This window comes from Manduca sexta, chromosome 8 (genome assembly GCF_014839805.1).
Source record: "Manduca sexta isolate Smith_Timp_Sample1 chromosome 8, JHU_Msex_v1.0, whole genome shotgun sequence".
Taxonomy (NCBI): Eukaryota; Metazoa; Arthropoda; class Insecta; order Lepidoptera; family Sphingidae; genus Manduca; species Manduca sexta.
Window position 1 is genome coordinate 2,275,880 of NC_051122.1, and position 24,860 is coordinate 2,300,739.

Here is a 24,860-nt window from a genome sequence, read left to right on the forward strand (position 1 = left end):
ACTACTAGTTTGATGTTATACGGGCATTTTCCAATAGTTTTCGATGTATTAATTGAATAAGTATATATGAAGGTTGAAGGGGTGTATAAACCTTTGCTAAGATGTTCGTCTCACAACGTTATAATCATGGGACAAAACTAAGTTTGGCAACTGCAGATCTACTATTGCCCACCTCTTCAGTTGTACCTTGAAATATAGTACACATAGTTGTTAACTATATCTTGGTAAAAACGACCCTCTCTATCTCTGTAGTCGGTCTCTCATAACTGGTGATCGTGGTCATAATTGGATGTATCGCATTTAAAGTGGATGATTTGTATCCAGCGGTTTCCGTTCATCGCATCTTCAACTGATGCGAGGAATAGAAACCTATAACAACGACAAACTATTACAAATATAGTGGTTAAGACCGAAACCACCCAAGCTGCTCACCATAACCTAATTCCGCTTGAAAACATCGACCGACCCCTCAAAAATGACGTCTCCAAAAATATGGATGCTCATTTAAAATATTTATATCGATGGCGCGTGCTCCGAGCAATAACAGTATTTCCCGGTTAATCCGAGACACCAACCTGGGTCGAGAAGTCTTGACTATAAGGGTTAACTTATGGGTATGTCTGAACTAATGAAGGTTGAAGGATTATAAACAGTTTCTTGGTCTAAAATTGAGAAATACATACCTTACCACCTAGAAAGACCTTCAGTCTCACCTAAACATCTAAAAATATGTCCTCATCTGTTTAGTGCTGCTGAAATAATTTATAGTTTGTCAAACTTTTTAAGATTTTTACGAGCGTGTCGCTGTACAAACAAGCTAACGTTAACAAATTTGAAGAGCGTGTGCCTATTATTAGGGTTCCTTGTGTCTATACTTCGAATCCCGGGTCGAATTGTGACATTCCGTTTTTTTATTAGTATCAGCCTAGAGTATGATATTTGTGCTTGATATGCGATAGGCTTGCCCCCATCATATTATGGAATGGAAGACATATGGCGAAATGTGGGTGGCTTTGTTAAAATCAAAAGTTTCAACTCTGCCTATAATACCGTGATGAGTGATACGTTTTGAAATAAAACTATTTACGGTTTTTATGGCGGTTATTAATATTATTATTTTCTCCCGACGTTTCAAAAACATTGCAGCCTTCATGGTCATGAGGGGGACTTGTCTTGTGATTTGTTTTGTTTTTTCGTATTTTCAAATTCAGAGAACTCGAACATAATTAAGTTACTAGATTTTACTTGCGGGTTTTGCGCATAAAAATAATTTATTTATGATGTAAAAACCGCTTATGGCTATAGCTTCTTGCTACTGATTTTTTTTAATCAGATCAGTAATTCCTTAATTGCATAACATCCCAACTCATAAAGCTTCGCGTTTTTTTGCGATTTTCTCTTACATTAGTATTGACTATAACTAATGTAATATACCTATTATAAGAACATTTTCAGCATTAAGGAACACTGGACTGAAAACTACTGGCTGGCATTGTTTTGATCTTACGAAAGGGACAAGGTCTATTCTTATCACTCTGATATCTATGTTTTTGTGGTTAGTAAAGCGACTATTAAGATAGTTGTATCTAGAACATAGATGGCTTCTTTTGCCATATTATGGTTAACTTATAACGGCAAATTTTGAAACAAAAAGGGTATGGAACAGTGTTGCAAATTCCAACAGAATATTCTACGGAACCTCAATCGAAGCTGTATAAAATCTGTAAACGTAACACATGACTTTGAAAACAGCACTCTATGCGTAATAAATTGTGATCGTAAATCACATGCCGGCCGCGGCCGACACATAGCTGACAACGCGAATACGCGAGTATATTATAATAAAACAATAATATAATATTTTTTTAGTCATCGCGTAAACGGATCTGAGAAGATTTTGATTCGGGTATTAACATTACCTATAGACTATAAAACCAAAACTTTGACTGGAAGATTAAAATGCAAAAAAAAAACTTAAAAGTGTTTGATACAGCTAGTATTAATATATTTGAATTGAAAATGATTTAAAATAATGGCAGAATAAGATTAGTAAAATGGAAAAAAATTAAGTATCTTCATACTGGTACAACATTATATTAAGCATGCATCAGAACAAACTAACGACGGAGTTCTAACATATCTAATCTGTAGAGAAGAGAGGATCCTGACTTTAAACATTTTAATTCAGGCCTGATAATTATATAAATATATATATTTCGCCGCAGCACTGGTGAAATTCCGAAGCAATAGTGGCGCCATCTATCATTACATCGAGAAAGTATTAGAAAAGGAGGGAGGTCGACTGCTGTCAATATAAGGACCGGCCGAATGCCGAGAGCTCAGTCTTGTACCAGCCTTGTAGCAGTCTTGTAGTAGTCTTCAGCAGTCTTGTTTCACGCTCGAACCGAGCACATTGTGTATTCCGCTAGTGTTACTATGCAGTAAATTGTAATTGAAGTAAAGAAGTGTTTCAATAATTGAATAACTGTCTGGAAAATAAACATAGACCGGTGATACTTTACCGGTCATGTAAAAAAATAACCAAGTAAACAGTTTCACTCCGACATATATGTTATAAATAATTTGTAAAAAATTACAGTTTGTAATATATGCACCTTTATTTAAGCTTTGTAAGAATGTAACAAATATAGCCCCAAGTGATGTAGGTAATTTACCAGTAATACGACACTCACGTACCTTTCGGAGTCTTCATCTCAGCTTAACAGGTAATCTGAAAAAGAAAGAATACACTTAGTTACCCTTACAAATAGACAATTCAAATGGACTGACATAATTGTGTCGACTGACCAGGGATAATCAATCGTCAGTCCACACTCTATCTGGACCTCACTCTGCTACTATCAGATGTGAACTTTGTGCCCGTATAAAAAAACATTGAGTGACATTTCTAATACCTGAAACATTCTTCATTGTAGGTCTCTCCTAAGCGAGAAACTATCTGGTTACGTACAGTTATACTGTCTATATCTATAGCAAAGCACTTTTCAAATAGCTATGCAAACGATAAAATTAAAAAAAATAATAACAAATGCTATATTTAAAAATAAAACAAGATTATACTTGAAGCTCATTATCCATTTTTCAATTGTAGTCAATTCTGATTAAGCCTATAAAACCGTCACAAGACAAATAAAAAATCATCAAACAAACGCAAAATACTATATTCAATGCACGTAGTGAATAGCAAATAAACAGTGTGTCTAGACGCGGGTGCCGGCTTGTGAACCGATGCGATAGCTCTGCCGGCCCGACCACCGACCACTCGGCCATTTAATAAACTGTGCTAATATACTTGAAAGTACTTTTGTTGATAAATATGACAAAACTTAATGACTTGATTTTTCCCTCCTAAAAATTACTCAGTCACAGCTCGGAGTCAGGAAATTGGCGGTGTTATACTAAAGGGGGAAAGCACATAATGCCGTTGGTCCTGCGTCTGATCTCTCTCCGGTTATGTTGGATTGCCGTCTCACCAGACCTCATAGGTGAAGGAATATAGAGTGCACCTGTGTATTGCGTACATACTTGTGTACTGTAATATTGTCGTCCATATAGCCCCATTATCCCATTAGGAAACTAGTTTTATATAGGGTGTTAGAAACTTCGAATGACGTCAACAACACTCAGCAATATTTACTCATCATGCAAAAATGTATCTTAATATTTAGAATATATCACGGACGCCATATCTTCACCAGATTGCTCTACGGAGGTTGTCAATTCCTTATTATGAAAGAAATTACCCTAAAGTTTCTACACCCAATTTATTAAGGAATGTTGTAGTGAAGATATAAATCGATTACGAAATTTAATGCTTATCTATCAGAAACCAATCGAGTTTTTGAAATTGAAATATATTTAATCTATGATATAAACTAGGCGTGTGCTAAATTTAATCTAAATCGATTCAATTACGAGGTAATCGACCAACAAACATACATACATTTGCATCGATAATCGCAGATAGTGAGCACTTACGTTAAACTAAATTAAACCAAACTCTATTTAAATTCTTTAAGTGCTTTGCTAAATATCTGGATCTTAGATATAAGTTACTTAAGAACGGATATTTAGCCACTAAAAAACACCAAGACGAATCGACTGTCGCATACTTGAAAGACAATATTTTATTATGTTCTATTATAAACCAGAGATCCTGGGTTCGATATTATATTGAGCAACACATTGTACGCATTTTCCTAAGATGATTGCCTCGGAATTGTATCCACCAAACAAAGAACCTTTTAACAAAATCCTAACACACATTTCGCATTTTTTACTAGAAAAACTTTATCATTAAAATTAAACTATTTTCCAGTTTTTATCGCGGTTTTAATTATTAAAATATTGATGGTCATTGCAGTATTTTTAAAGGATATTCTTCTAATTAAATACTGGCAAAATATAATATTTTTTTAATCATAATAAAATGTCTCTCTTGTAAAAGAACGAAGGTATTTTCGATGGCTTGCCTTAAAAAGGTCGAGGGCTTCACATCAGGTAGGCCTTTCACCTTTAATAATTATTTGAGAGCATAGATGACATCGTGACATTTGTATTTGGTCGTGTTACATTATTTGACGACAGACGTGGTGAAACAGGTGCCGCACATTCCAAAGCACTTTCCACACTAACCAGAAACGAACAGAATCCCTTATCAGTTGCAATTACTGTGTCAGGCAACAATGTAGCTAAGTGGACAATGGTTGCTGATGGCGTAACATGATTCGCATTGTTCTGTGTCGGGTTTTCCAATACTAACAATCATTTTACAGCCTATTTGTATGAACACGCTCAGACAGGTATCTGTGTGAGGTATTCAATATAAAAAACTGAATTTTTTAGATAAGAATTTACTGGTGGTAGGTATCTCATATGTAAGAGTCCGCCTGGGTATTACCACCGTAATGTCTTTTTCTGCCGCCAAGCAACAGTGTGTAGCCAGTGTTGTGTTCTGGTTTGAAGAACATTGTAACTAGTGTAACTACTGGACATAATAAAACTTAACATCTCATGTCTAGGGATGGCGAGCGCAGCGGAATAGCAAACAATTCTTTGTATTTCAAGGTATTGGATGGTGTTTTTACTGCTTACGGACGGTCGTATCGCTTACCATCAGGCGAACGGCAAGCTCGTCTCGTCATTCAAAACTATAAAGAAATGGCCGATATGGTGTTGGGCTCATCTGTCTATCCTATCATTAGATGGGCAAGTCGGCAAAATTAGTGTACCCTTGTTGCACCTTAGCCGTATCACTGAGAAACAAATGCTTGAGGTTTGTATGTTCACATTGTAATATGGATAGCAAGTTTATTAATGTGGAATAACTTGATATATTTTAAGCCCGACCGGAGAGTAACTATACGAGGTGAAAAACCACTATAGCAGTAAATTCCGATGATATAAGTTCCAAAATCTAAAGACCAATTTTGCGACGAATAATTCTTAAGGAACACAATCTCTCGTCGAAAAAAGCAATGTTACATGACATCACGTTAAACAAAGGAGACTACATCCGATAATACCAAATTATACCACACTTAACGTATTTACAATGATTGAAAACGGAAACAAACCAACATCAAACTCATTCATAAATCAGATCAATTCAAGAATGTATGTAAATTCCTACGAGTACTTTAAACAACAATAAAGACATGCCACAGATAACAGCCGTCCTTACACATCCGATGCGATTTATACAACCATATAATTTCCACTTAAAAGCCATATTGTAGTCCTGCCTTCGACACCTAGCCACTCATTGGCGCCTAGTCAGTCACTCAACAAACTTAGAAATGCCAGCACTAAGCAACCTAACGATAGACAGAACGATAATGAATCAAGTTCGCGAACAGTAAATATAAATTTGCGAAGACACACGCGCGTCGACTTCGTTTAAGGATTGACACAAAGCGTCTCGTTGCAGGCGACGATCACATACAAATTGTCGTATAAGTGACGATTTTAGGACCTTTTCCTTTTTCCATTCGTCATTCCTAGTGGTGTGCTACGCAACGGTGAGGAGGGAATAAAATGAGTTTTGCAAATCGTTGTCAAACGTGCTCTGGGTTTTGAAATTATGTGTAGGAAACATTGATGTATAGTGTACTGGAATGGACAAAGTATTTTTTGTAACAGTATTGCAACTGGCTTTTATATATTTGGAATATTCGGCCGTATTTTCATCAGATCCAAGTTACTTTGTCACAAACCGTGCCCGGATAAAGCAATAGCAATCTTATTATGTAATGTTTTAATTTATTCGTCCTAAAAAAAACTAAATGATAGCCTTTTGTCAGCGATACGATATGCAAGAAATCTTAACTTGTGATATTTCGGGACCAATATCATATTTCGACTATGTTACACTTCGGAATACTCGATTGTGTACCTACATAAAGTGGCAAGAAGTAGCTAGGCGCAACGATTCCTTAAAATTTTTACATATGTTCATTGGCTGACACGATCTATCAGAAACTAAGTTGACCAACAAGTTTATTTACTCTACGGATATTCTTTTTTTAATCACCCCTCTTGTCCCGCGGTAAATTAACTAATAATTACTAAAAATACATTGACAAATCTAATAAAGTGAGCGTACTTTACAATGTCAGTTCCAGTGCACAATACTCCGACGATTGGAAACTATTTTGTATTGTAGCAGGTCAGACGGGTGCCTGCCGGTCAATTAAGGTAACGTGATGAGAAATTACATTGATTTACTATCGATAATATTGGGTCATTGTAGGTTGTTACGAGTGTACTTTCACACATGAATATTATAGGTAGAGACGATAGGGGACAGTGGGGGGGTCTCAAGAGTATATCACATGTATGTGTGCCTTAAAATTAAGCAATCTGTTCTAATATAAGTGATGATAACCTAGTTGTTGATAGAACAGAATACCGAGATGAAAATTGGCAAATTACAAAATTTCGAAGTTATGTGCGTATTCTATATCCGTATTCGCCAACGTCGAAGGAAAAATCTGAGTTCTTATAAAGGAGGTTTTAAATACGAATATCTTTAATATTTTATTATAAAGAATTAAAAAAAATAATTACCAATGGTAAAGATTTACACAATAATATTTAACAGTAGAATTACGCAATATTTCCTTCCTATTACACAAGTAACTAGCCCCTTACAGCTATCAGAGACACAATAAGCCACTTTGACATTTAGATCAACTAGAATCGAACCAATTAGCCTTAAACACTGACGCGGACACCTACAAATATTTAATTTTATAACTTAAGCCGACTTTAATACCAAATAAGACAAAACTGCCAAGTGTGTGCAAATATCATTCCAGTTTTCAATAAAACATAAATTGAGATTTTCTCGGCACGGGCGAGCATTTATACCGATTGTATGATGTAGAGCATTCGCTTGATGAAACGCAGTATGATGCGGATTTTGTAATTTGTGACCTGTTTATCACATTCCAATTTAGAGTTGATACAACACCCTTCTTGAAGTAGTTACAACGAAAAAATATGTATTTCCATTTAAAATAATGTTTATAAAAATGGTAAACACAAATGTTTCACACATAATTAAAAATATACTGCGTCATTATAACATTGCGTTAATATATTATGGAACTACATACTTGTCTTTACTTCTGTTAAGATTGTGCCAAAAATCATCCACGAATAATGAATATTTTCACTAAAAACCTCAATTTTGTAGTTTCGTGCGAGTAGGGCATGTGAGAGGGGTAAGTATGATGTTGCCGCTGCGACGAATTCTCTTATAGTAATAGAAGTAGCATTAAGACGTGCTATATTAAATTTACTTTTTATTAATATTTATTACAGCCGAAACTTATACGTAGTTATTTTATATTTACGGTTCAAATACTACTTATAAAGTAATTATAAAGTGTTATTTTCAAAAAGATAAGTGTGTGGTCTCATTAACTAGAGCAATTTCCCTGTGTATGTCGCTGGCATATACTGTTTAAATATAAAACTAGTGATAGTATAAACTTATAACAAGTTTAAAATCCACAACTAAGAAAATTATGTCCAATCATTTTATTGCCTACTATTAGTATCCTTACTGCACATTTTATGATGACACCTATGTCTATACGGTCGTAAGAAGAGAAAATTATACTATAATAGGGCAACTAAGGTAGTGCCTTTAAGTGATCAAATAACAACTTTATGAAGAGAAAATCGTAAATGAGGTAGCGTTCATAAACAGCACGGGAAGCAAACCCGATTACCCAACACAGTAACAGTAAAACGCCCATTTGCGCCAATCGATTCCTACAAATCGATACGTAATCGTTACCAGTCAATCGCTACGAATACAGTAAAGTCGCGTTCACAATCCGCGCTTTACTATCGATATATTGAGGGATTAAAATCATTTGTTTTTAACAGAAGCACTACTAAAACAGAAAACGATGTATTTATGTCTGTGGTATAACGTTCAGAATCGATTAGCACAACGTTTGACAGACGCAGAGTTTACGTTGTCAGTTTGACAGATGTCATCGCAATATCGCATAAATTTGATATTTTATCGCTCAATGTGTTGTTATACAGTAAGCCAGGCTTACTCTGTTTGTATTTTATGTGGATTTCTATCATTGTTATGAAGTGAGGATGTGTAGGTGTTTTGGTTAATATATTAAACGCTCTGAAAATAACCGCAGCTAATAACTTGAAAGGTTTTATGGTTTGTCTCGCCCGCGTGGACGATTGTTGACTTTCAAACGTTTGCCGTCCGAGATCTAAGAATATTTTCTTTTATTTTACAAACATAATTATGTGATGAGACCACGATTACGGCCGCTCGGCTGCTCTTTAGTAGTAATTTATTAAATCGGGTAATAAAATATTTTTTTATTTGGTGATGCAATTCTAATAAATTTCAAATATAGCGAAGGAAAGGAGTCGCTACATGAAACTATGATTCCTCTTTATATTTCTATAAAAACACACGCCGTTACCATATAACAGAAACATCGTGCATCTAAATTTAAAAAATAGAATCTCCAAAAATAAAACATATTATTATCTATGAAAATTCTACACTAGTTCAATATCTATTGCTTCCTCGTGATTTTTTCCCAATTCTCACGCATTTCAACGTAGCAACGGTATCGCAACCAAACGTGGAATTAGCAGCATAAACATAACATTTCGTGGTACGCGTTATTATGTCTAGACTGTAACAGACACCGCTTATCGCGCGGCCGGTTTTTTGCACCACTCTGGTTACCACGGGGAATACCATTTTATGGAGGTAATAGTGTTTTATGTACGTAAAGTACATGTCAAACTAAACTATTGTGTTTGTTTTGGCACGGGTTTTACTTAGGTTGCATTAAATCTTTCAAGCTGATGGTTGGTGAGGCCAGGTCGAGGACCTAGTGGATGGAGTGGTATTTCAAACTTAATGGCTTTTTTACCAAGTGTTCTGGGGGTATCCGGTACCTACACTTAAAAGTAGGCGGACAAACGGGTTACGTTGTAGGATCACAATATATTTGTACTTATTATAGCTCCGCATTTGTCAAGTGCAATGTAAACACTGCCCTTATAAAAAAAATACATTTTTTAAATAGTTACAAGACGGTGTACCTCAAGAGTTGAGAACGAAAAGTGTGTGATTCTCTGGTCGAGTATTTTTAAAAAATAGCGTATTATTTCATAATAAATACAACTAAGTTACTTGGTAATTACGATTCAAATTCGTATGAATGATAACGCCTGAATCCCTCACACAACGTGACTCATAAAACCCATACAAGCTTAGTAAGTGGGAGCACTAATTAAACCTCAGCTTAACCCATCAAAAATAAAATCTTAAGTGTATAAGTCATGCCGGCATATTATATAGATGACACATTTTATACATGGTTACGCGCATTCTCCACTGGTTTTTAGTTCCAGAATGCATTGCGTTTACTGCGCGTCTTAATTACGTTTGAAGCGACTGTTTCTGTAGCGTATTTGTATTGCCGTGTGGTATGGTTACCGCGTTGAAGTTTCGAGCTCAAATCCGAATCGGGTACTGGTAGTGGGTTTTTCCAACCCGGAGTCTGGAAATTGTGCCCGATATGGCGATAGTTTTGCCCCCTATCACATTGTGGGATTGAATACTAAATAAAAAGTGATTTTAATTTTACATGCCTTAATACCACTCTTAGAGAATTCGTCGCGGCAGCAACACATTTACAATCAGAAATACAATCACGCCCACTCCATATTCCCACTAAACTACAAAATGATAAAACAATCAGAAAAGTAAAATTCTTTGTGTGGTTTTTGGTTAAAATGTTCGCTATTTTTTATTTTTTAAAAAAGACGAGTACATAGTTTTATTAATGAACGCAATGCCAAAATGACCCCGTATTGTCTACGTCAGGATAAAAAATAAAAAATATTTCCTGTTTAAGTAATAGAATGCCTACCGTTGGGTTTAACCACATCTGTTTGGATAACGAGAGAGGAAGTGTAATTGTTTGACTGAAAGATGGTGTATTTACATACGTGCTGCTTTAAGTGTTAATTACTTTTATAATTAGTTATGCCTATTTATACAAAGTTTTTTGCATTTATTTTAAACAGAGACGAGAGAAGCGCTGAATGCAAGCTTCTAATAGGTCTTTCTAGAAATCATCGCAGGAGGATTATGTTCAGCTTTAGACATTTTGTGACTGAATTTGATGAATGAATTCTTTACCACATTTTATTTTACAGGGTTAACTTTATTATAGGTAAAAAAAAATTAAAGTAATGTGTAAAATCGTTTAAAAGTTTTGAATTTATTCAGCCACTTACATGGTTGACTGTACATGCTATACCATGATCTATAGATTAACAATACTACCAAGAAATCAAAATAATGCAATCACGAAGCTCGATTGCAACTTACAACTAACAACACCTTCGAGAAATGTAATATACAAACAACGCATACACTCACGCTTTTTATCCTCGTACGGGTAAGCAGAGACGCAACTAAGACACCAACTTTTCACCATGTGTATTCTGTACCATTACATGATAGAGGAATCGATATATGGGTCTTAAATCCCAGACTCCGGGTTGATAGTGCGCAGAAAACCCAATATAATTTTGCCTAACCGGTAATCGAACCCGTGACCTCAGAGCGAAAGTCGTACCGCACATGCAATACAACTAAGCCACCGATGCAGACAAGTCCCTCCACATTATCACACTGAATCATTAAACAGATCTCAAAAGCAATTACACTGGTGACTGACTAAAATGTAACAAAAGAATAAATGATTTTTTTTTTATACGGACGCGGCAAAGTGACCACACTACACCTGATGGTAAGTAGAATGGGGTCCAACAGAATGTCGACTGACGAAAGATGATTACTCCTCGACAGTCGACACAATTATGCCGGCATGATAGAACCGGATATACACAGGCTGATCTTGGTACGACACACTTACGTGGTCCTTTATGGCGGGTTTTAACACCTTGTGTACGGTGGTCGCTATCCGGGCGGATATAAAAATATCCTACCACTTTATATTCAGCTGGGCCCTTATTCTGTATGACAGTGTAAACGCGTAACGCGGCCGTGTCATGTTATCTTCGAGAAATGTGCGTGGAATGGTATTCTGTAAGCCAAATTTCTATAGTCCTAAACATGACGCGTTGTGTTACGTGCTTGTTACGCACGGTTAAAATAACGTGCGGGATAGAGAATAAGGCCCCAGGCATGTTTAGTACGCCGGTAATAAGATATTGAATTCGTCAAATTAAGAGGTGGCCTCAAAAGCTTATTATCAGCTTTAATAAAAGCTGATAATAAGCCTAATATAGTCCAAAAATGGTAGCCTTCGGCACCTATTTCTGCTTCTATTAAACTTGGAGGTGGTTATGCAACTAAAACCAACTGCAAAATACAATAGAAGTAATTAAAATGAAACATAAACGTATTTGTATGTCGGTCTCACTTGACATATTTTATTTAAAAAAATCCAGGACATAAGTACAAATTAAGTGAAATAACCGCTTTTAAAATGGTTAAGCAGTTTGGTTATCTTTAACTAAAAACACACGTTTTGACTTTCAGCGCAACTCAGTTTTACCAGAGTTCACTGGTTCCGGTTTACATAACCACATCCAATTTCACTCCAAAAATGTACATCACATGTAAAATGCACTAACTAATCACTTGGCACACAGGCCCCGTAAACACAGTGAAACTTATCCATTGGCACCTTCCGAATCTCACCTATCTATAGCCCTTATTACAATGGCGTAAGGTACACAATCGCCCGCATCGTTTGTTTATGAAATTCATCAAAGAATGTTGACTGCGTTAAATCTCTTAATCAATACGAACTCAAATCAGTCATGCGTGTATTGTTTGTACAGTCTGTTTGTATCAATTGTAGTGATGTGGTCGTGTCCGGATAGCCGGATGGCCGAATTTTCGGCTTTTAGAGAATTTACTCAAACAATTTAAATTCATCATAAATACTATCAAATTCAACTCTTGCATTGAATCTTGTAATTAATTCAATTATGACAGATTTTTATATACTAGCACGATAAATTTGCCCCAGTGCACCTTATTATGAGTGGAGTAAGGTCCATATAGTGTCGACTTACGAAAGTCTAGACAATTATGCGGTCTATTGCACAATTACACAGGTATTACAGGCCAAATACCTCATTACCCTCCCTATTAAGCTTTACGCTTACAATTGCTACTAGAACTATCCACACGACTGAGACGAACCAAGGCACTGAATTTCCCAAAAAAACAATGTCTCATGCGCTGTTAACGTCTATATATTAACAACTATTATCATTGTACTGATACCTCTATATATTAACAAGTCACATTATCCGAGACAACTATCATCCTTGTAATGATATCTTTATACATAACTAGTTGACCCGACAGACGTCCTGTCTTAACTACTTATATGTATGCACGCACGCATTCTGTTGATCGCTGAGAGTTATTTCAAACCATTGATAATGTAAAATTAATATTGTCGTTAAGTTTTTTTAAATTTTCTAATTTTCCGCGCATTTTTTTTATTGTTTCTTTCATAAGAACCTTTCCCTGACAATAACAAACACAACAAAAAAAATTGAGAAATCGGTCCAGCCGTTCACGCGTGATGGCGTGACCAAGGGAAATAGAGATTCATTTTTATATATATAGATATATTCATAACACACTATCCGAGCTCATTACACGCCACTCCAGAACCGACTAATTGCAAGCGAAAGTCCGGCTCATCCGTCTATCCGTCTATCCGTCTATCCGTCAACAACTACCCACCCTAAACCATTGTTTATATTCTGTCGTACAAAAATTAACACTAGTGGTTTCAATAGCTGTTTCGAGCTATAAAATGTGTAAGGGAATTCGCTCAGTTTATGGTCACCGTCCTATGTTCCCGTGGGAAGAGTTTTTTTATTGGATCACAAGTTCTTATTGTTCGCGTGTTAAATAATTCATTTTTTTTCTAACAGTTGTGAAAATAACTCTTTTCTTGTACGTTGTTGTGATTTTTGAGCAGAAATCTGTATGACTATAAAAATGCGGTTTCTAGATAGTTCTGAAATTAATGAAACAATTTATTACATTACTTTCATTAATTAAGTAAAAGATGAACAGTTCTCGAGTAATATTTATTTAAGTTTTGCTTTTCTGAGAAAAGATTTCGACGCGTACAAAGCAATTTTCATAATTTGTATTGGCATTTGTATCATAAATTCTATATCTGCGAAAATGAAAATTCCGAGAACCATAATCCTTTCAAATAATTATAAATAAAACTATATTATCTATCTAGTTATAGCTAGAATTCTTATTCCACTAATTATTTAGTTTACATAAATACATATCTCTGAAACTTCCTTCACCTCCAAAATAGCCAAAGAAGAAAGAAAAGAAATTTATTTTGCAACAAACCCAAGTTACATACACATAACAAACAAGCGAAACAGATAAAAAAAAAACTTAAAACTATGTTTGTCACAAAAAAGGCACCAACTCAGCAATATGCTGACAGTGAAGCCAGCGCTGATCTCCCGTTGGGCCGTTTTACATTTAACAACTGTTTGAAAATTTTAAAATCAAATGTTTTATTGTAAGCAGCATAGCATTTCAAACCTCACATTCTATCACTTTAAGCTACCCGTGCTTGGTCAGCTCAGAAACATTCGCTTTAAATACTTAAAGCCGAGATTACGAAATCGATAAATCCACGACATAAAGTCGTGTAATACCGGATACGATCTTAATATGAGAACCGACACGTGTTTACTAAATAAATATGGCGCATTAACGCGTTTACAGACACCGCGAGCCGCGCGAGAATACGCTGCAACTTAGTACTTAGTTCAGATTCACTCTTGCTATTTGCGAAATGTGTATAATTCAACTAAGGCGATAGCCTAGTTGGGTGTGAACGGACTGCTGAGACGAATGTCCAGTGGTTCAAAACCCAAGAGCACACATCACTGACTTTTCTAAAATTATGTTGCATTCTTTGTGAATTATCGAAGGCTTTAACGACGAAGGAAAACATCGTGAGGAAACCTGCATACCTGAGAAATTCTCTATTGGAATTTTGAGTGTGTGCGAAGTCTACCAATCCGTACTAAGCAAGGGTATTGGATTGTGTTCTCTGTGTTGTGCGTGTTCTGTTCTCATTAGGAGGTCCGTAATCAGTAGTGGGTCAGTATATGATACAGGGCTGATATTATTTTTAATATATAATTTAATTTGCTTTTGATTGCAATCACGTTGATAATAATAATAATAGTTCTATGTTAAAACTTGTAGTAATAATGTTAATGAAACATTTTATGAGACATACGTAGAAAATGCATGTATAAATTCTATTTATACGTCGTAATAAGACTACTTTTGGATAATCACGGTTTTTAATATTCAATTTTCTCCCGAAGTTTCAGACTACAGCCCTCGTGGTCACGGGGTGCGATAATATCCGAAAACTATTCTTATTGATGTCTTACATTCTCTTCAACTTAAAAACTAATTATGATATTTACTACTATATGTATTCGTCTCCTTAAACATCTATAAGGTAATAATTATTCCTTATAATATTAAATATGTAACAATATGACCCAATTGTCCCTTTGCGTATAAAATATTCAACAAACTCGTCTTGTGATTTAGAGTTTCCCAGTAACTTACATTAAACTTTCATTCATTTCACACCATACAGGTGTTTGCTCATAATAAATATTATACTTTATTACAAGACCTTTGAAAGTTAACCATCAATAGTCCTACTTCAAGAACTCGAGTATTATGTTGCATCTGATCTGACAATTCTCAATTTGATTTTATAACGTGTGAATAAATAATTCTATACTGTTTAAAGTTTCAGTTTACTGCTTAAATTAACCATCAAGATTCAGAATCAGATATTATGGTATTTATGTGTTAGCGCTTGGTTTTGATTTGTGAAATTATACAAAATTTGGGCTACATTTTTTTGTTAATAAGGTGAAGATTTTTTTATAATTGATAGATTATTTTTATGAGAGTATTTGCTGTCAAAACACAGTCAGTTAAGTAGGTATCGGCTTTGGCTGTCCATTTTATGCAAAGAATGTATATTCATATCTGAATGTGGGTACATCTTTGGTTTTTACATCTCACTTATGCAATGGCAAAGATATCACGCCTAAATTTTCTATAACACTGGCAATACCCCATTCAAGCCTGCTTATGCATAAAACTAGCTACAAAGTGACCTTATACAGTCATCCAAATTATGAGGACAAAGAACTAATAGCCACATTACGAAGGTCAAAGTAATTGACAGTAGAAGTCGACTTTAATACCAAGAAATCAAGAATGTTCATTACTAAGCCTAACCCTTCGAAGTTTTAGTACCTCGCATCGTTAAGTGCAATTCCTCGGGTTCCCGACACAAAAACATATAAACATAAATTATATTCCATGAATGAACTGCGCATCTGAGAAGTGAATGAGGAAACGTAACTTGAGTACGAATACAGACAAAGAGAGAAATATTATTTGCATTGTTATACTGGATTTATGAATTCGTGATATGAATCTATTTCAATAGAACTTGTTTAAAATGTAAACAAAGTTATGTTTTTATGATTTATGGAGGCTATATGAATTTCAAGAAAGCTGTTTCAGTATAAAAGGATTTAAATACAATATGAATTAAAATTATTTTGATGTACTATGCCGCTGCTTTTGTTTGCACATTTCATACTTTCTTTTATAAATTCCTTTGAAATAAAATGTTATTTTTATTAAATTCTGTACAAGCACTTTAGTATAGATTTAAAGATAATAGACAGTGCAATAAATTATACATTTGACTATCGCCTTTCAGAGCAGCGTCAGAAGATCTTAATAAAAGGCTGGTTACCACTATTATTTGTCACAAGCACTCCAATTTCCAAATGATACTAGTAACGGTGAGTATTTTATATTTCTTTTGATCTCCTCGCATAATTTAAAGGATAATAAACTGCTATAACGATGTGCGATGTCGTAATTTAACATGAAACATACACTATAGCTTCAGGCAAATTTGAAAAATGTGCCATTTATTCTCGGTAATGGTTTTATAAATCTTCATACTTATCTCTGTTTTTATTTCGTTTGATATATCGTGTGAGAAATATTGTTAAAGTGGAGACCTTATTTATTAGTACCCTCTAATGTATAAGAAAAGTAGTAAGGTAGTGCGACCGAAGATAGCCCGGCCCTAGCATGACCTGGTTTCCGCTGTACGTATTCCGTTCCATGATGTAATACAACGCGAGATCATTATTAATACCCCACCTGGGGATCGAACAAGATACTTTAGCACTACAGTCGTACCGTAATACAACTATGCTACCTCTCATTACCTTTCATGTTCGTACAAACCCATACAAAATGTAACTTACCTGCCAGCTCGAGCTAGCTTTTTTGTTTACTTCATAGTCTTTCATTTATTTTATGTCCAATACAAATTGTCTTTAGTTATATAAGCGACTTTATTTAAATAATAATTAAATATTCTCATGTACTACCTTATCATAAGTACAATTATGTTCTACGTGATGTATAAAGCATTTTATTTTATTATATTAGCACACATATATAATGAATGTATCAGAAACCAGAATCATCAACACAAAGATATTTACACCACATCCCTATCAAAGCTGATGCTAAACAGAAAGACCTACAAATCCATAAAATCAAATACAATCAATAGCAATGCATATCAATATCTCGATGTACTAGGCATTAGTCCTCGGCCCTCGGGCCCGTTAAATCACATATTGGATGGATTTTATTGCGTTTACAGCTATGTTTGGATTTATGTGTGTTTGTTATTTGCTCATAAACGTGGTTAACGATCGCGTTTTGTTACTTGGATAGTATCTGGCTAGGTCTAGGTGAAGATTATGAATTCTCGCTTATATTTTAACTTGTATGACGTTTTATGTATTTAGAGGTATATCATGGAAATGTTGAGATATTAGGACCTATGAGTGGGTGTGGTTATCATTTTCTATAATTACGTGACTTGTCTATCTGCCTCGGTGGCGTAGGTGTACTATATGCGCGGTACGGCAGCGGTCTGAGGTCCTGGGTTCGAATCCCGAGTTGAGCAAAATGATATTTGGGTTTTTCTGCTCAGTATCAGCCCGTGGTATGGAATTTGTGGGACTATCACATGGGCCGGTACATACTTAGCGAAAAATGGGTGCTCTGGTTGCGCCTCTGCATACTTCTTCGGGGATAAATGCGTGATGTGTGTGTGTGTGTGTGTGTGTTTATGTACTTCAGTTATGTATCTTTAATGCCTATATGAAAGCAGTTTTGACACCCACTACAAAAAAAATAACGAAGTCTGTCCTTATTGCACATACTATTATATACATCATAAGAGATATAAACAACGTATCTGGCTACTTACACTCCTAATTTTACCCAGCATAGCTCATTCCTTCTATTATAATTATGTGGTATTTTCTCCACAAACAAACCTATAATTCTTACCTACAATCTAGTTGAATTCACTATTGCCTGATTTATCACAAATCAACATAAGTCTAAACCACATCCAAATAAAGATCAAATCGAAAAAGTGAAATAAAACAGTCCCCTGTGCGTATGAAAACAAACAGGGGATAAGTCGTGGAGCCACGTCGGAAATAGAGCAGGACCCGTCGCGCACGATACGATGATCCTTGGTAAAGCGGAGGGTTTATACTATTTACTTCTTACCATTTATTTAATACCCATGAGGTGGACAGATGCCTAATAAAAGTCGCATGAGGTCGCTGGATGCGGGCCGCTTCCAATAGGTAGATCTGGAAATCTTTTCGAGGAGACCCATGTTCAGCAGTGGACATCCTGAGGCTGATGATGATGACTTACTTCTTAAAAACTGCGTGGACTTCTAATATCTTGTTCTGGAAATATTTACGAGTGGCCTAGTCAGTCGGCTTGTAAAGCACGAAGATAATGATAATGATACAAGTGTTGGTGGTTTGCTGGTAGGATATATTTTATATCCGCCCGGATATCAATTGCCTTACACAAGGTGTTAAAACCCGCCATAGTGAACCAAGTAAGTGTATCGCGTTCCGGAATCAGACTGTAAATCTGGTTCCAACAGGACGGCACAATTATGTCGACTGTTGAGAGGTAATCATATCTCGTCAGTCGACATTCTATTGAACCCCACTCCACTTACCATCAGAAGCAGTGGGGTAACTTTAACGTGCCCGTATACTGGATATGTCCCGTATATGGATACTGAGCAGAAAAATCCAAAAATCACTTTAGCCGGACCCGAGATTCGAACCCAGGACCTCAGCGCTGCCGTACCACATGTAGTACAACTATGCCAACAAGGTGGTCACAATTACCAAATCAAAACTACATAAACACTGAAACACAAACGTTTACCAACAAAACTTACGTAACAAAACATAAGGTAGCGCCTGTTCCCGATATGGCTTCGACCACTAAATTTGGCCTTTGTCGGTACCAAAGTGCTGTAAATCAAACGCAACCCGCCTGCGACCAATTACCGTCAAATACCGCGCGACATTTACGTTGTAAAACTTTTCCAATTTTCATTGGTTCCGTATTTATGTAATTTGCCGGAAGAGTTTTGCAGGAATGCAATAGGAGTTGGTTTAGTGTACATTTATTTTGTTTTAGTGTTGTGTTTACGAGTATATAAGTAGATGTGAGACTCTTTATTATAACATTAAATATTAGAGTCTAAAACGAACAAACGTCGTGTCGCATCAACCTTAAATCGTACCAATAGGCTAGTAATAAATAATAATCTCAACCCTGTATAATATACTATTCCACAGCTAGGCACGACGCTCCTCTACTACTGAGAGGGGTTAGGCCTTTGTCCACCATGCTTGCCTAGTGCGGATTGATAGACTCCACATACCCCAAAGATTCCTATAGAGAACTTCTCAGGTATGCAGGTTTCCTCACGATGTTTTCCTTCACCATTAAAGCAAGCGATAATTCTCAAAGAATACACACATGATTTTAGAAAAGTGTGCCGTTGGGATTTGAACCTGCAGACATTCCATACCCAACTAGGCTGTCACTGCTTTTTGCAATAGGTTATTACAATAAAGATATTTCTCTGGATAAAAGTCGTTCTAAATATGTACTGTGTAGGATAAATCTATGATGTGTTAATCCTCAACATGGGCTAATCATAGGCCAAGTTTTATCTTGATCCTTTTAGGAATTTGTGCCATAACTATAAAGAACAAACATCGAAACATCCAAACTGTTCTACATACATTTATAATGTTAGGTATTTAGAAGTAATTTTTTAAACTATAATTTTGCGTTATGATTGAAATGAGACAGCTGTGTATATACTTAGTATCTTACAATCAGAAATCTAAATCTAGAACATCACAAGGAAAACCTAGATATCTACTTATCGAAAGACAACGAGACAGTTTTATTATAATATAACACCACATTACACAGAAAATTATGTTTGTAACGTTTTCATTTCGAACAAAGATCTAGTGAAAATAAATATTAAATCTTATAATAATTTGTTTTTCTGAACGACGAGAGAAGCAAGTCGTTGGCCTGATGATAAACATAACTACTGGGTAAAACCAATTGCAATATCCAGAGTATTGAATAATAAACCTCTTGATGAGCCTAAACAAAGCTCAATTCCAAACGGGCCAGCAGTGTTTCGACTGGCGAAGGATAGTGAAATCTTGTTAGCTGACACTCGATTTGGACCCTATTCCACTTATCAGTGCACTTAGCCTTGCTCCAATAAAAAAACGCTTACCCTTCACAAGTGACAAAGCTGGAGCGTAGCCACCCCCTCTCCCCGACACAACCCTCATGCGTTTGATCTCCACAACGAATGAACATCCATGTACACAGGTAAGATTTGTCGCCCTAGGCATACAGTTAGGTGTGTATACCTCATGGCTGTCGGTTCACATTGAGACCTATGAGGGCTCGCGAATATTTTCTGGCCTTCTCCCTTCCTCCCATTCTAAGAGGGTTCCTTTTCCTTCTCCCATACTTTATTTCCCAGATATCCCTTCCCTATTTTCCTCCAGGTCCCTGCAATCCCTAAGCCAGGGAATTATAGTATCCCATTCGCATGTTTCCCCCGCGGAGTCCGATACAAAAACGTTAGAGCGTATTAAATACAGCTAAATCAAAATAGAAACGTGACTATCAAAACATCGTCTCTCGCCGATTGCCAGAACTATGCTGGCCTGCGTAATCACTGTAAAATTTATAGGTAAAAATTTTAATTACGATCTCAGTTTTCATAATTCAGTTTAAAAAATACCACATAAAACGTAAAAAAAATATAAATCTTGAATATTCTGCGGCTATTTTATGTCCACTTAAAACGCAATAACTCCTAATTACATCGGCTGTGAGTCAAAATGACAAATCTTCGGTTCTTTTTCCCGCGTGAAAAATATCATCCATCGAGGTTTCAGACCGGCTTGTGTATATATAAAAAAGGTGATCGTGTCTTTTTACATTTAAATTAAGCAATTTAAATGGGCAATAATACATATAATAATATCAGCCCTATATTATATACTGTCCCACTGCTGGGCACGGGCCTTCTCTCCTACTGAGAGGGATTAGGCCTTAGTCCACCACGTTGGCCTAGTGCGAATTGGTAGACTTCACACACCTTCTTAATTCCTATAGAGAACTTCTCAGGTATACAGGTTTCTTCACGATGTTTTCCTTCACCGCTGAAGCAAGCGATAATTCATAAATTTAAATTACGTTTTTATAACATCATGGGAGGGAACACAGATGGGAAAAATGGATGCGTGGGAGCACCTTTATCTACCCCGGAGATAAATGCGTGACAATATTGTCAGTAACAAAAGCTTCCAGGTGAATCCGCACATATCCACTAGTCGACTCAACAACGGCCCGTGTACATCGCATGCAGTTTATTTCAATTAGCTACACCACATTCTCAAGAGACAATTTACGATTGTTTATTATTTCAAAAACCACGCGTCTTGGAAAAATTATCTGTTTTCGCTGAAAATGTACCGCCGTCTGCATTGGAAATAAACGACACGATGTGGGCACGTGTTCTGAGTTATAGGAAGAGCGAGTGGGCGAGATGGTCCATCCTTGGAAGATGACCCACTAGAATCCTACTTATCCATCTGTGAAGTTTCAAACCAACCTCTATTTTTAACTGGGGACAGCAATTTTACTGACCCAATTCAGAAAAGTCTTATTCCTACGCTCTTGGTTTATAGTAAAAAATTCGCCATAGTGATTTTTTTCTAGTGGGTTCTAAAGTCAGGCTGGTTGTATAAATGTGTTTTGAAGCCTCTCGCTTATTAATAAGTGTCACTTCCGACAATAAACTCAGTGAGACTAGACTCCTGGATTATGTCGAGGGACGCGATGTTTTATAAGTCAATTTGTAGGTCCTATTAGGTGCAATGGTGTCGATAAACACTTATGAACGCATGTACTACAGATGCCTTATTAATTACCAATAATTTTATCTATCGAAAACATTCCCGTATTTTTAAAAACTCACAATAATTACTTCCCGATGAGAGATTCGAGTCGTGGACCAGAGTCCCAAAGTTTATTTCTACTACTACACCAAAATGAAATAACTAAAATTATCAATACTGCACCAATAAAAATTCCCCGCCGGCGTGCAATATGCAGAAACCAGACAAAGGTCGGCGACAACGTACGTCTGCCAAATCGTCTCGAAAAAACTGCCCGGTGACAACATATTTCTGGACAAACGTACGACTCGAAACATCGTATTTTGTTTTCCTTCTTTTTTAATATAGAGATACTTTTCTTTTTTTATATACAGCTAAATAAAGGCGAACAAGGTTTATAAACAATAGTACTCATAATAAAGTTTTTATAGTGAATTTGGAGATGAACTGCGCTGCTCGCGATACTAAACTTTTAATGTAAAGGTTAGTTAGCTATAATATCAAACGAAAACACAGCAGTGTTAATACTGTAGAATGAAACAAAACAAAAAACCTAACCCGAATCACTCCTATTTATACGAGAGATAAACTTTGTGAGTCAAGAGCCTCATACACATAAACTCACGCCATTAATCCCCGAAGGGGTAGGCAGAGGCACAACTTGTGTACCTACTTTCCGCTGTGCATATTTGCTTCGAGCTAATACTGAATAGAAAAACCCAATATCACTTTACCCGACCCGCGAATCAAACCTGAGACTGCACTGTAGCATAACGTAAAACAACTACAACAAATTCAGTTACTGACGCTTTCTTTCAAGTTTATACGGTATTTCATGGAGCAAATTAAACCGATTGCACGACTTATTGATTCCATAATTATATCATCGTGGTAACATCTTCATAAAGACAGATCAAAAGAGATTTCAGAAAATATTTATTAATCAATACCATTTGATCTCTTCTCGGTGGTGAAACTGTTGGTAGACATGTCTGGTAAGTCGGTCAATGAGTCTGCGGATGTTTCACATTGTCTTCTCGTCTGGTCGAATTCGGTCAGTGTCTCATATCTGTCGACTGTTTTAGTAAAGAATATACGAATTTCAAAGGTATGTGTAGTGTGCCAACCCGCACTATGATAGCGTGGTAGAATATCGCCTATACCTCAGTAGTAGAGGCCCGTGTCTAGCAACAGGAAGGTATATGATAAAGGGCTCAATATTACCTATTTACCGTTGTACGGGAGGTTAATAAAATGGTTTATTTGGCTTTATCGTCTAATGTTGTGAATAAATATGAAATTTAAGGTAGATAGAGTCCTATTTTGATTACAGTTATGATGCTGCATTGCAATTACGCTATCAGCTTATTTGAATCTTGATCTACAAATTATAAGTTTATATTAGTAAATATAACAGCTGCAAAGAATATGAAGATAGTAGAGTTCGAGCAGTATTCGTAAAAAATTATGCATATTTTTATAAACTATTTTAAATCCGTATAAATTTATAAATCGAATTAAAACTTATTTAGTCTACTCAAAGAACCTCGTATATTATAAACACCAATTATTTATCTGAAAGAAAAACATTATATATTTTCATAATACAGCGCGGGATTTAGCAGAAATCGTGACATTTATCATCCGGACAACGATAAAATTAATGGCACCAATAAAAGCCGTAAAGTCGTTAATTTATCATTGTACAAAAAACAACGGAGGCGGCAAAACTCATATTCACGCATAATTTGTTGAAAACTTTATTAAAATTTTACTATTTTAAAAAGAATCTTACTCCATTAATATTAAGGTTTAAAATCAGTGTGTGAAGAACGTGATTAATTAATTTAATTAAGCGATGTCATAGCCCATATGCTTTTGTGTCAGTATAATTAAAACAAAACGGTTTGGTCACAAAACATTTCTTTACAGCTCGTCGGTGCTGTATGAAGTTACTTCTGTCCGTAAAAGCAGTATAAATAAGTCTGGAGATTACGATAAACATGACACTGACTCTTGCTTTATAGTTCACTTTATGTCTGCAATTAAGACATTTGCATTTTCTTTCGTTTTCTCTTCGGGACAACTTACACATGATGGCCGGCAGCGACTGGATGCATGAAGCAGCAGATCGGGCTCTGTGGCGTACCTTGGGATAACTATGTCTAGCAGTGGACTGATGACGATGATTGATGATGAGACCTTTCGCGCAAAAGGAGTCGTCTGGAACTCTTCGTCGCGTAATTTCTCCTACCACCAAGCTGTGTACAGACTATATGGTGTACTAGTTTGACAAAGCAGCACACACACGCACACAGTATCATGCATTTATCCTCGAAGGGGTTTGCAGAGGCGAAATTAGGCACCCACTTTTAGCCAAGTGTGTTTCGTCCCATGATGTGATAGGGGGCGTGCCTATCGCCATATTAAGCACAAATTCCAGACTCCGGGCTGATACTGAAAAGAAAAACTCAAATATCACTTTGCCCGTTCCAGGGTTCGAACCCAGGACCTCAGAGCGCTGCCGCACCGCGCGTGCAGTACAACTACGCCACTGAGGAAGCAACTAGCCGGCAAGGCAGCAACTGGTCTCATATATCAAAATTACTGAATATTTGAGGTGTCACGCCTCGAGTATTATGCAACACCTAATTATTAAACCTCTTGGTTAACATGTTTTAAACTTTGAACAATTTAGTTATGGTACAAAAAAATCTAGTGAGTTGGCTCCTATTTATATGCATAAAAAACTAAATATCGTTCATAGAAATCACGAAATAAAATAAATTCAATTGTTTACGATT

At 36.1% G+C, this 24,860-nt stretch overlaps 1 protein-coding gene across 1 annotated transcript in view; it reads right to left on the bottom strand.

The window, feature by feature from the left end:
* The window catches only part of LOC115445951, a 239,298-nt gene that overhangs the window by 168,610 nt on the left and 45,828 nt on the right, over positions 1 to 24,860 (bottom strand). Inside the window, exon 2 of the mRNA XM_037436408.1 lies at positions 2,698 to 2,731. The gene's annotated coding sequence lies outside the window, so the exon portion shown is untranslated. The remainder of the gene's footprint in view (positions 1 to 2,697; positions 2,732 to 24,860) is intronic.